The sequence below is a fragment of the Bos indicus x Bos taurus genome, chromosome 7 (assembly GCF_003369695.1).
Source record: "Bos indicus x Bos taurus breed Angus x Brahman F1 hybrid chromosome 7, Bos_hybrid_MaternalHap_v2.0, whole genome shotgun sequence".
Classification (NCBI taxonomy): domain Eukaryota; kingdom Metazoa; phylum Chordata; class Mammalia; order Artiodactyla; family Bovidae; genus Bos; species Bos indicus x Bos taurus.
The window spans coordinates 19,483,899-19,495,933 of record NC_040082.1 but is presented as its reverse complement, the minus strand read 5'-3'; positions in this window follow the sequence as shown (position 1 = coordinate 19,495,933).

The following is a 12,035-nucleotide window of genomic DNA, read 5'->3' as shown; positions in this document are numbered from 1 at the left end:
AATATCAAAATGAATCCATCACAGGTATACATGTGCTCCCCATCCTGAACCCTCCTCCCTCCTCCCTCCCCATACCATCCCTCTGGGTCGTCCCAGTGCACTAGCCCCAAGCATCCAGTATCGTGCATCGAACCTGGACTGGCATCTCGTTTCATACATGATATTTTACATGTTTCAATGCCATTCTCCCAAATCTTCCCACCCTCTCCCTCTGCAACAGAGTCCATAAGACTGTTCCATACATCAGTGTCTCTTTTGCTGCCTTGTACACAGGGTTATTGTTATCATCTTTCTAAATTCCATATATATGCGTTAGTATACTGTATTGGTGTTTTTCCTTCTGGCTTACTTCACTCTGTATAATAGGTTCCAGTTTCATCCACCTCATTAGAACTGATTCAAATGAATTCTTTTTAATGGCTGAGTAATATTCCATTGTATATGTGTACCACAGCTTTCTTATCCATTCATCTGCTGATGGACATCTAGGTTGCTTCCATGTCCTGGCTATTATAAACAGTGCTGCGATGAACATTGGGGTACACGTGTCTCTTTCCCTTCTGGTTTCCTCAGTGTGTATGCCCAGCAGTGGGATTGCTGGATCATAAGGCAGTTCTATTTCCAGTTTTTTAAGGAATCTCCACACTGTTCTCCATATGATTCAACCACTTGTTTGGTTTTCTTCTTTCCGTTGAAAGCAGATTTTTCTCCTACCCCACCTTGTGTGATCTGGTTCCCACACCGTGTTCTTTGTCCTTCATCCAGCCCCTTGATTGTGGGGCTCTGGGATGAACCTTGACTGGACTGTGGGACTAGAGAGCAGTCCCAGCGTTCCATTGCCCTCACAGGCCACTTTCCCTGAGGATTCCCTCAGATGCTCTCAGGTTATAGAGAGATCTAAGAAACAAATATGCACTTTAAATTTCCAGATGTGGTTTAGTTTTGCATTTATGACCTCATTTCTACTTTTATGTGACCTAAACTAGACACTCGCTTAGAAGGAGACTAAGGTTCCCTTTCATCATCACCAGGAACTCTTAAGAAAACTTGAAACCTTTGGCTTTTTTGTTATTTGTTTTTATCTCTCCTGGGCCCCACCAAGTCTCTTCTAGCTCTGTAGATCAAAAACTAATTCTCAAGGAGGAAGAGGAGGACAGCTCAACAGAAAAGGAAAAGGATGTTTTTAAAAGTGTATACCCTAGTTCAGCACCTCAAGTACTCAACCTGGACAAGTAAGGCCAAGGAACCAAAGAACATATTAAGATTCTTTTCAGTATTATCTCTTCTAGCAGTTAGGTCATCTTCTCCAGACAGCAGTTCAAGGATCTGAGCCAAGGAGATAAGTGAGGTTATTTGTAATTCATCCAGCCCTTTATGTTCCAAAAATAGTTTTAAGTGTCTAAGTTCAGTCGCTCAGTCATGTCCGACTCTTTGTGACCCCATGAATCGCAGCACGCCAGGCCTCCCTGTCCATCACCAACTCCCGGAGTTCACTGAGACTCACGTCCATCGAGTCAGAGATGCCATCCAGCCATCTCATCCTCTGTCATCCCCTTCTCCTCCTGCCCCCAATCCCTCTCAGCATCAGAGTCTTTTCCAATGAGTCAACTCTTCGCATGAGGTGGCCAAAGTACTGGAGTTTCAGCTTTAGCATCATTCCCTCCAAAGAACACCCAGGGCTGATCTCCTTCAGAATGGACTGGTTGGATCTCCTTGCAGTCCAAGGGACTCTCAAGACTCTTCTCCAACACCACAGTTCAAAAGCATCAATTCTTTGGCGCTCAGCTTTCTTCACAGTCCAACTCTCACATCCATACATGACCACTGGGAAAACCATAGCCTTGACTAGACGGACCTTTGTTGGCAAAATAATGTCTCTGCTTTTGAATATACTGTCTAGGTTGGTCATAACTTTTCTTCCAAGGAGTAAGCGTCTTTTAATTTCATGGCTGCAGTCACCATCTGCAGTGATTTTGGAGCCCCCCAAAATAAAGTCTGACACTGTTTCCACTGTTTCCCCATCTATTTCCTAAAGCAGCTTCTTAATTCCTCCCAGTAACCCAATAAGGTAAGACAGGTAGTGATAATCAGTTTTTGTTTGTAAGGAAACTGAGCCTCATGTGACTTGTTTTTTCCAAAGTCACAAAATGAGGGATGGAATGGGGAGGGAGGTGGGAGGGGGATTCAGAATGGGGGACACATGTACACCCATGGCTGATTCATGTGAATGTATGGCAGAAACCACTACAATATTGTAAAGTAATTAGCCTGCAATTCAAATAAGTAAATTAAACAATTTGAGAACTCAGAATTCTCCATTACCTAATTAAAAAATATTGTTGCTGTCATCAAGATATTTACCAGTAGAAAAAAAATTATGTCACTTTTGTCACAGACATCCATATTATCTCTCTAGGTTAGTATCATCTGCGTCTCTAACATAATTTGCTATATTCTACTCCTTTCCAATTCTCATCATTCCTAAATATGATAATTCTTTAGTTTATATGCTTATAATTTTAAAAAATAAATTCCTTTTTAAGCATTTGAGGTTAATTCTTAGATATTCATTATTTTGATAGTGAGGCAAAATAGTAACTTGTTATTGCAATTTTGAGCTGAACTGATAACTAAAGTTTCCATATGTGATTGGGTATTGGGTGCCACATGTGATCTCTCAGTCACTTTTAATACTTTTTTGCCATGAGCTATTTTTTAGCATTAAGTATCATCCTGCACTTAGATGGGGATCTGAAGATTGTACAGTTGCTTAGTTATTTGCTTTTTTCATTGCTTCCCATTTAAGCCAATGACTAAATGAACAATTAGGACTTCGGTTGTGTGAAATAACGTGTTTTATTTGGCATGGACCCTAATGATCAGATAATGAACAGCTTCATTCCTATCAAGAGGATATTCTAAGGGATGGTTTCATTTCTTAATGTTGACCCTCACTCTGAGAGGCAGGCTGCTCTAATCATGATAGTTAATGACCAATAAGTGGCCATTTGTCACATTTTCATTCTTTATTCCAGGCCCCAGCCAATCTCTAACATAAAGGATTCAAGCTATGATGAAATGCTTTAACAGGTAATGATGAGAGAGATGATGAGAATTTTTAGGGCAGGGTTCATGCTCCGTATGTTCACTGTAGTAATCAAGTTGAAAAATAGTAGTTTAGTTCTGAGGCACTACACAGTTTCATTTACTGGATGTTTTTTGACTACCTTACATGTAAGTTGCAACAGTTGAAAAAGAAATGAATTTCAAGGCACAAATCTCTGCCTCGAGTAATTCTATAGTAGGAAGTCAAGTTCTGATCAAAATTTAAATAAAATAGTCCACGATCTACTTGGTTACTAGACCTGTGTGCAAAAAATATAAATTCAAAGGAAATATCAGAAGTATCTGAAAGGTATGAAGACTTTTGAGTTATGTCTTATGTACCCTTGGCTTCTGCATACTTGACTTTAAATATAAACATAACCCAACATTTGAAAAGTTCACAGTTAAATTGTGGAAGTTCATTAACTGCATGATTAAAGCTGATTTGTTATGTTTCAATTTCCATAATCCATTTACAAGGTTTATCCATTTAAAATCTCTAAATTAGCAGTTTTCTCTGCTTCTATTATTCAGGTCATTGCATCTTAGGTAAGCTAAATGTTTAAGTGCTCCCTGTAAAGAAAGCAAACAAAATTTAAATATCTGCCATAGGAAGGTCAAAACAAGGAAAATAATCAGCAGTCTGAATAGAAAACTTCTATTAGTTTTTTATTTCATCTTTCCCACCTCATCACCATAAATAATTACAACTGAGTAAATAAAATTTTGTAAAATATTTTCTTTTAAAACAAATATTTTAATTCTAAAAGAGAAATTGTAATGTGTAAAACTTAGGTCATTTGGATTCCTTTGGCACATAGTATTATCAATAACAGGCACTAAAAGAGGCCTTTTAGTTTATTTTCATTTTAAATTTTAGTTGGAAAATGCATCATGAGAAAGAATATAGGATATATGGCACATCATATCCAATTGAAAAATGATGTAACATTTTATTCCTTATTAAATATTTTCCTCTAATTTATATTTTGCACTATTGATTAGATAGAAGAACACACATAAGTGGAAATCAATAAAATGCAAAGCATCATTGGTTTCCAAGTGTTAACCTCTCAAAAAGGGGTCTTTGTAACAAGAGAGAATTAACAGTTCATAAATTCTTTTTTTAAAAGAAATTTTCTAAAGTTACAGAAAATATCAAAATATAAAATTATTGACTATATTTTTAAGCATTAAGAGAAGTTTTATGAGAACTTTTTGATTCTTTTAAAGAAATATGTATTTACTTAGTTTCTGCTGTGTGTGTCAGACTTTGTAGGATATACAAATATCTTTCCTAAGAATCTTAAAATCAAATAGGAGAAGTAAAATGTCAATATAAGTAACTTCAGTAGTATGTAGAACACACACACACAAAACATAATTGAGGAACACAAAAAGTAATATGAATACTGAAAGATGCAGGTATCACTCCCAGCTGGTGTGACGGGGAGTGAGCTGAATCACCAGAGATTCCACCGATGAAATGCCAGGGCACTGAGATGGACCTTTTAGTGATGAAAGTATAAAGGAAAGTGTTAGTCACTCAATCATGTCTGACTCTTTGCATCCCCATGTAGAGTGAGCTAAATCATCAAAGATTTCACAGATCAAGTGGTGGTGTACCGAGATGGTCCATTTACGGATGACATACGTCAAATTTAGAGGTGCCACTCTACAGAAACAAAGGGCATAGTGACATTCTGACTGACTGAGACGAAGTGGAATTGAAGATCAGGAGTTGAAAACTTTTGAAAAATATGTGTGTGAGTTTATGTATAGAGAGCCTTGAATGCCAAATTAAAAGAATGAATATATATCAATATATCAATGAATAAAATGCTTTACTCTTTCTGCTGTACTAAATCTGTGGCTATTTAAAAAATTGAGGCAGCAAGGTCTTTCGCCTCAGAAAGCTCACTTTAGGCATTGTGTAGATGCCATAAAAATCAGGAATGGAGTAAGTTAGATGATTATTAACCAGTGGAGGTGATGGAATTCCAGTTGAGCTATTTCAAATCTTAAAAGATGATGCTTTTCAAGTGCTGCATTAAATATGCCAGCAAATTTGGAAAACTCAGTAGTGGCCACAGGACTGGAAAAGGTCAGATTTCATTCCAGTCCTAAAGAGAAGCAATGCCAAAGAATGTGTGAACGACCGCATAATTGCACTCATCTCACACGCTAGCAAAGTAATGCTCAAAATTCTCCAAGCCAGGCTTCAAAGTACGTGAATCAAGAACTTCCAGATGTTCAATCTGGATTTAGAAAAGGCAGAGGAATCAGAGATCAAATTGCCAACATCTGTTGGATTGTTGAAAAAGAAAGAGAATACCAGAAAAACATCTGCTGCTGCTGCTGCTAAGTCGCTTCTGTCGTGTCCGACTCTGTGCGACCCCAATGACGGCAGCCCACCAGGCTTCCCTGTCCATCTACTTCTTCTCTATTGACTATGCCAAAGCCTTTGACTGTGTAGATCACAGCAAACTGTGGAAAATTCTTCTAAGAGGTGAGAATACCAGACCATCTGACTGGCCTCCTGAGAAATCTGTATGCAGGTCAAGAAGCAACAGTTAGAACTGGACATAGAACCAAAGACTACTTCCAAATTGGGAAAGGAGTATTTCAAGGCTGTATATTGTCACCCTGCTTATTTAACTTATATGTAGAGTACATTATATGAAATGCCAGGCTGGATGAAGTACAAGCTGGAATCAAGATTTCTGGGAGAAGCATCAATAACCTCAGATATGCAGATGACACCACCCTTATGTTAGAAAGTGAAGACCTAAAGAGCCTCTTGATGAAAGTGAAAGAGGAGAGTGAAAAAGTTGGCTTAAAACTCAGCATTCAAAAAACAAAGATCATGGCATCTGGTCCCATCACTTCATGGCAAATAGATGGGGAAACAGTGGAAACAGTGACAGACTTTATTTTTTTGGACTCCCAAATCACTGCAGATGGTGACTGCAGCCATGAAATTAAAAGATGCTTGCTCCTTGGAAGAAAAGTTATGACCAACTTAGCATATTAATAAGGACAGACATTACTTTGCTGACAAAGGTCCATATAGTCAAAGCTGCGGTTTTTCCAGTAGTCATGTATGGATGTAAGAGCTGAACTATAAAGAAAGCTGAGCGCCAAAGAATTGATGCTTTTGAACTGTCGTGTTGAGAAAAACTCTTGAGAGTCCCTTGGACAGAAAGGAGATCCAACCAGTCCATCCTAAAGGAAATCAGTCCTGAATATCCTTTGGAAGGATTGATGCTGAAGCTGAAGCTCCAATATTTTGGCCACCTGATGTGAAGAACTGACTCATTGGAAAAGACCTGATGCTGGGAAAGATAGAGGGCAGGAGGAGAAGGGGACGACAGAGGATGAGATGTTTGAATGGCATCATTAACTTAATGGATGTGAGTTTGAGTAAGCTCTGGCAGTTGGTAATGGACAGGGAAGCCTGGCATGCTGCAGTCCATGGGGTTGCAAAGAGTCAGACATGACTGAGCGACTGAACTGAACTGAACTGTAGAGAGCATTTCTAAGTGGAATGAGGCTTTTTTTTTTTTCCCCCAGGACTCATGCTAATGTTCTAATTTCATGTAAGTGAAGGTACTTCTGACATGGAGTAGTCACTAGAATGATTTATTTCTTTTCTCTGCACGACTGCATTCACTAATGAGGCCAGAGGCATGGTGTCAGACCACGCAAGTTCCAATGTTCTGCCCTTCCAAAGGTGATCTTCTCAGCAGCTCGAGATCATAGCAGGAGAGAATAAGTGATAGCAAGGACTTGGGTGAGAGGGGAGAGCGTGATGGAAGATGGGAAGAAAGATTTTTTTTTGAAATTAAAGAATGGAATAAATTGGTAAAAAATATTAATACAGCAGTTTTAGACTGAGGGACTATGACACACTTGAATGCTAAATTATTGCTGTAAAATTCTGCTGCTGAATTATTAAAGTAATTTGACTTTTCTTCTTATGGTAGGCAGAATTCTAAGATATCCCCTAAGATTCCTACTGGCTGAAGGGCATGTCCTGTATAGTTCCTTCTCCTTGAGGGTAGATGGGACTTCTGAGTTGTGAGGCTGTCTCTCTCGTGAGTAAATTAAATTATATGGTAAAAGTGATGGAATTTTTGCAGTTGTGATTATGACTCCTTTAATTAGTTAACTTCGAGTCATTCAGAATTCTGAGTGAGCTTGAACTAATCAGACGAGCTCTTAAAAAAGGGTCTAGAATTCAGAAATGCTCTCTGCTGTTGGATTTGAAGGATACTGCTAATTCTAGGGACAGCGGGAAGGCAATTAAGGCTTCAGGGGACAGAGGAAAAGTAGATGCTTCAGAGGACAGCAATCGGGAGGTGGCAACAAAAGTAACAGATTCCAAACAAAGGCCAGAAGTGGAGTTTTAATAAAGCATTTGGACAGCAATCTGAAGTAGAGGATTTATTTGGCAAAAACAGAATGACGTTCAGCAACATGGAACTGAACATTATTTTTCATGCAAAGTTAAAAAAGTGGTCAGTTCTTCCTGACCACTTGCCCAGTCCCTATCTCTTCGAGAGAGACAGGCTTCATCTAAATTATTTCATCTGATTGATGATTGTCATTTATAACTGTATTGCTACTTCTGTCTCCGGTATGCCTTTGGAAAAGGTGAATGGATTCATTACATATTCTAATATATTGTCTATAGATTATATGATAAAGTCAAGCATGTATCAGCTGATACTTTTTAAGTTGACCTGTCTTTATATTTAGGAATGTGTCTTAATAGTAGGTTCTCCTGGTGGCTCAGATGGTAAAGAATCTGCCTGCAATGCAGAAGACACGTGTTCAATCCCAGTGTCGGGAAGATCCCCTGGAGAAGGAAATGGCAACCCACTCCAGTATTCTTGCCTGGAGAATCCCATGGACAGAGAAGCCTGTCGGACTACAGTCCATGGGGTCACAAAGAGTTGGACACGACTGACTGACTATAACTCACACTGGATTGGAAGAGTAAGACACCATGAGTTATCCAGCTGCAGATAAATGAATTCTGCCAATGACTGCATGAGCTTAGAAGAGGATCTCAAGCCTCAGATAAGACCATGGCTCTGGCTGACGTCTTGTTTACTGCCTTGTCAAATCCCAAGCAAAGGACCCAGCTAAGAATGGTCCAGACTTCTAATCTGTAGAAACTGTGAGATAACTTACATTTCTTTTCCCTACGTTGCTAAGCCTGTGGTAGTTTGTCACACAGCAATACAAATTTAACATGTTCCTCATTGGATAAATGCTCTGAGAACAGCAGGATGGGCATAATATATACGGAAAATATTTTTACTAAAAATTGAGTGAGAACCCATTGTCATTGCTCAGTGGCTTAGTTCACCTTAACGTATTCAGGCAAGTAGACTTATTTCCCCCAACATCTGGATGTTACTTTTCAGAGTTAGGTGTAGTTTGGGACAGAGTAGTTCATCAGCTAGGGCATAACATGGCCATGTGATACTGTGACAGAGAAAAAATATACCCCTCTTTATCTCACTTAATGATCATTGGGAAATGATCATTGGTTTGCTAAAGGGAGAAAATGGGCTATTTTGGTTAGAAATGGACATGGGTTCGTTAACATTATCAGTTAATTTATTATGAAACTCTATAATTCATTCTACCTCTTTGCTTCTGTCTGGAAAGCATTTTCTTATATTGCACTGAAGAATGTAATTAAGAGCTGAATCAATCATTGGTGTATCGTAGAGATAGAAATAATGGTTATTAGTTTTATGACTTAGCAGGTAAAGAATTAGTCTGCAAAGCAGGAGACACAGGAGATGCAGGTTCAATCCTTGGGTCAGGAAGATTCCATGGAGAAGGAAATAGCAACCCCACTCCAGTATTCTTGCCTGAAAAATCCCATGGACAGAGGAGCCTGGAGGGCTACACCCAAATGCCTGCAAAGAGTTGGACACAGCCGAGTGACTAAGCACACACACGCACTGCTCCTTTCCTGCCAGCTTTCCTACTTGATTCTAAAATAATAAAAATTGATTCTTAAAAAGGATGAATAAATTAACAAAAACACTGTAAGAAGAGTAAAGTTCCAAAGTTATACTAAGAAACAGCTTGGCAGTTTTTTAGGAATGAAGAGAAAATAGGGTGGTTCTCTATAGGGTATAGCACATGGAATTCATTTATAAGAAGTGCTTCAATGGGATAGCAGAAAGGTTTAGTAGTCCCCTAATTGTGTCCTCAGGAACATGAGCTTGGAAAGGTTGCTTTACCCTTTTCTTCTGAAGTCTAGATTTGAAGCCCCATGCCTTATTGTAGGAGAAGGAAATGGCACCCCTCTCCAGTACTCTTCCCTGGAAAATCCCATGGACAGAGGAGACTGGTGGGCTGCAGTCCATGGGGTCCCTAGGAGTCAGACACGATTGAGCGACTTCACTTTCACTTTTCACTTTCATGCACTGGAGAAGGAAATGGCAACCCACTCCAGTGTTCTTGCCTGGAGAATCCCAGGGACGGGGGAGCCTGGTGGGCTGTCATCTCTGGGGTTGCACAGAGTCGGACATGACTGAAGCGACTTAGCAGCCTTATTGTAACAATAGGAATGGAAATCAGATAGTAACAGAATCTCTCAAAAAATGGAATCAGAGGCTAAGAGGAGATACAGGAACCCAAACAGGGAAGGCAGAAGAGTAAGAGGAGGGAAGGAAAAAAAAGAGGGAGCAAGAGAGAAGGCGTACCCTAGTGTCCTTTGATGAACATGTTCTGAACTGTCTCAGTTCAATCCAATGTTCAGTCCTGTCCACTCTTTGACCCCATGGGCTGTAGCATACCAGGCTTCCTTGTCCATAACCAATTCCCAGAGCTTGTTCAAACTCAGGTCCATCGAGTTGATGATGCCATCCAACCATCTCATCCTCTGTCGTCCCCTTCTCCTCCTGCCTTCAATCTTTCCCAGCTTCAGGGTCTTTTCCAAGGAATCAGCTCTTTGCATCAGGTGGCCAAAGTATTGGAGTTTAAGCTTCAACCTCAGTCCTTCCAATGTATATTCAGGACTGATTTCCTTTAGGATGGACTGGTTGCATCTCCTTGCAGTCCAAGGGACTCTCAAGAGCCTTCTCCAACACCGCAGTTCAAAAGCATCAATTCTTCAGTGCTCAGCTTTCTTTATAGTCCAACTCTCACATGACCCCACAGTGAGAGATTTTCTTTGCCCTCATCTACCATGTTCCTTCCTGAATAATATCCAATTCAATATTTTTCGTCTTCATGGGGAACTAAAGTTTACAAGTCATTTTTACTGGAATTATGACATTTTAGGGTACAAAGTATATACATGCACGCTTTCATATTCAGTTAGCCTTATTTAGCTTAAAGTTTCTCATCCTCTGCATTGTTTTCCTACAACCACATGTTGACTACCTACAGCCTTTGGGTCATTCTAATGTTTCAGGATACCACCCTTGTACTTCTCATCCCACCTAAGCCAGAAGCTCAAGGTATTTTTTTAAACAATTTTCTAATTGGGTTATAGGTAATTTACAGTGTTGTGTTAGTTTCAAGTGTTCAGCAAAGTGAATGCTATACATATATCTATTCTTTTTCTGATTCTTTTCCTGTACAGGCTGTCACAGAATATTGAGTAGAGTTTCCTATTCTGTAAAATAGGTTCTTGTTGTTTATCTACTTTATATATAATCGTAATGTGTATATGTTAATTTCAAACTCTTAATTTATCTCCTTCTTCCTCCATGCCCTGCTAAAAGTACTTTTACCACGTGCTTTGTCCTGAAAAGGTAGTGTACTTTCTCTTTGGTCTCTCTTGTTTTTATGACAAAAATATTATCCTTTAATTATCTATATGTGAATTCATTTATATGTTCTGCAGAGAAATGTGAATACAAATACTTCTCACAGAGCAATGTCATTGGTAACAAATACGTTGAGTTGTGCAGGAAACCAAGGTCGTGTTTCACTGAGCTTGAAGATGGGAGCCTATTCCAGGCCTCTGACCACAGAAAGTTTGTTGTCACGTCTTGGCCTATCCGTGCTTTTAAAAATTCTTTGTCCCTTGTCTAAAGTGGTATCCAATGCAGGGCCATGACCTGCAGTAATCATACTCTTCCTCTGGAATCTCAATGTGTAACTTCTTTGAAATAAATTTTGTTCCCCATGCTCTCCATCACCCTCTGTTCTCTGCCTGAATCCAATAGCTTTGTTGTGTCAAAATCACGAGTCTCTAATCACAGTCCATCAGGAAACCACTCGAGATAAATTTTTCTTGGATATGCTGTCTTTAAAAAGGAACACCAGAATAGGATGTGAACATCCCTGTTACTATTATCGTGTGGTTATTCAGACTCCTATCACCCCTGTTCTTTTATTTTTTTAAATACTATATTTTTTTTGAAGAGGGAGAAATGCTTACCACACAATTAGAGGACAGTATACAAACTGGATAAAGGAATTTTTGAACTGTATGAAAGACTCCCTTAAAGCTGACATCCTTTTTAACAGTTCCATCAGTAGCTTGGTTGAAAATATGAAATGAACGCTCATTAAAAATATGCCTCATCAAAGCTTGAAGAGGGGATGGAAATATTTGAGGTCAGAATTAGGACTTCAAGAAAATGAATGATGGCTAAAATAATCAAAAGGAAATATAAGGATATATGTACATACTGAATTTGAGCCCCAAATGTCAATCGCATAAGTACAGGTTAGGGCAATACCTGGCTTGGGAGCAGGTGTTCATCAATATTAATTAATAACAAAGCAAAACAAGAAACAGAATAAGCTACATCTGCTGCAGCTGCTAAGTCACTTCAGTCGTGTCCGACTCTGTGCAACCCCATATACGGCAGCCCACCAGGCTCTCCCGTCCCTGGGATTCTCCAGGCAAGAACACTGGAGTGGGTTGCCATTTCCTTCTCCAA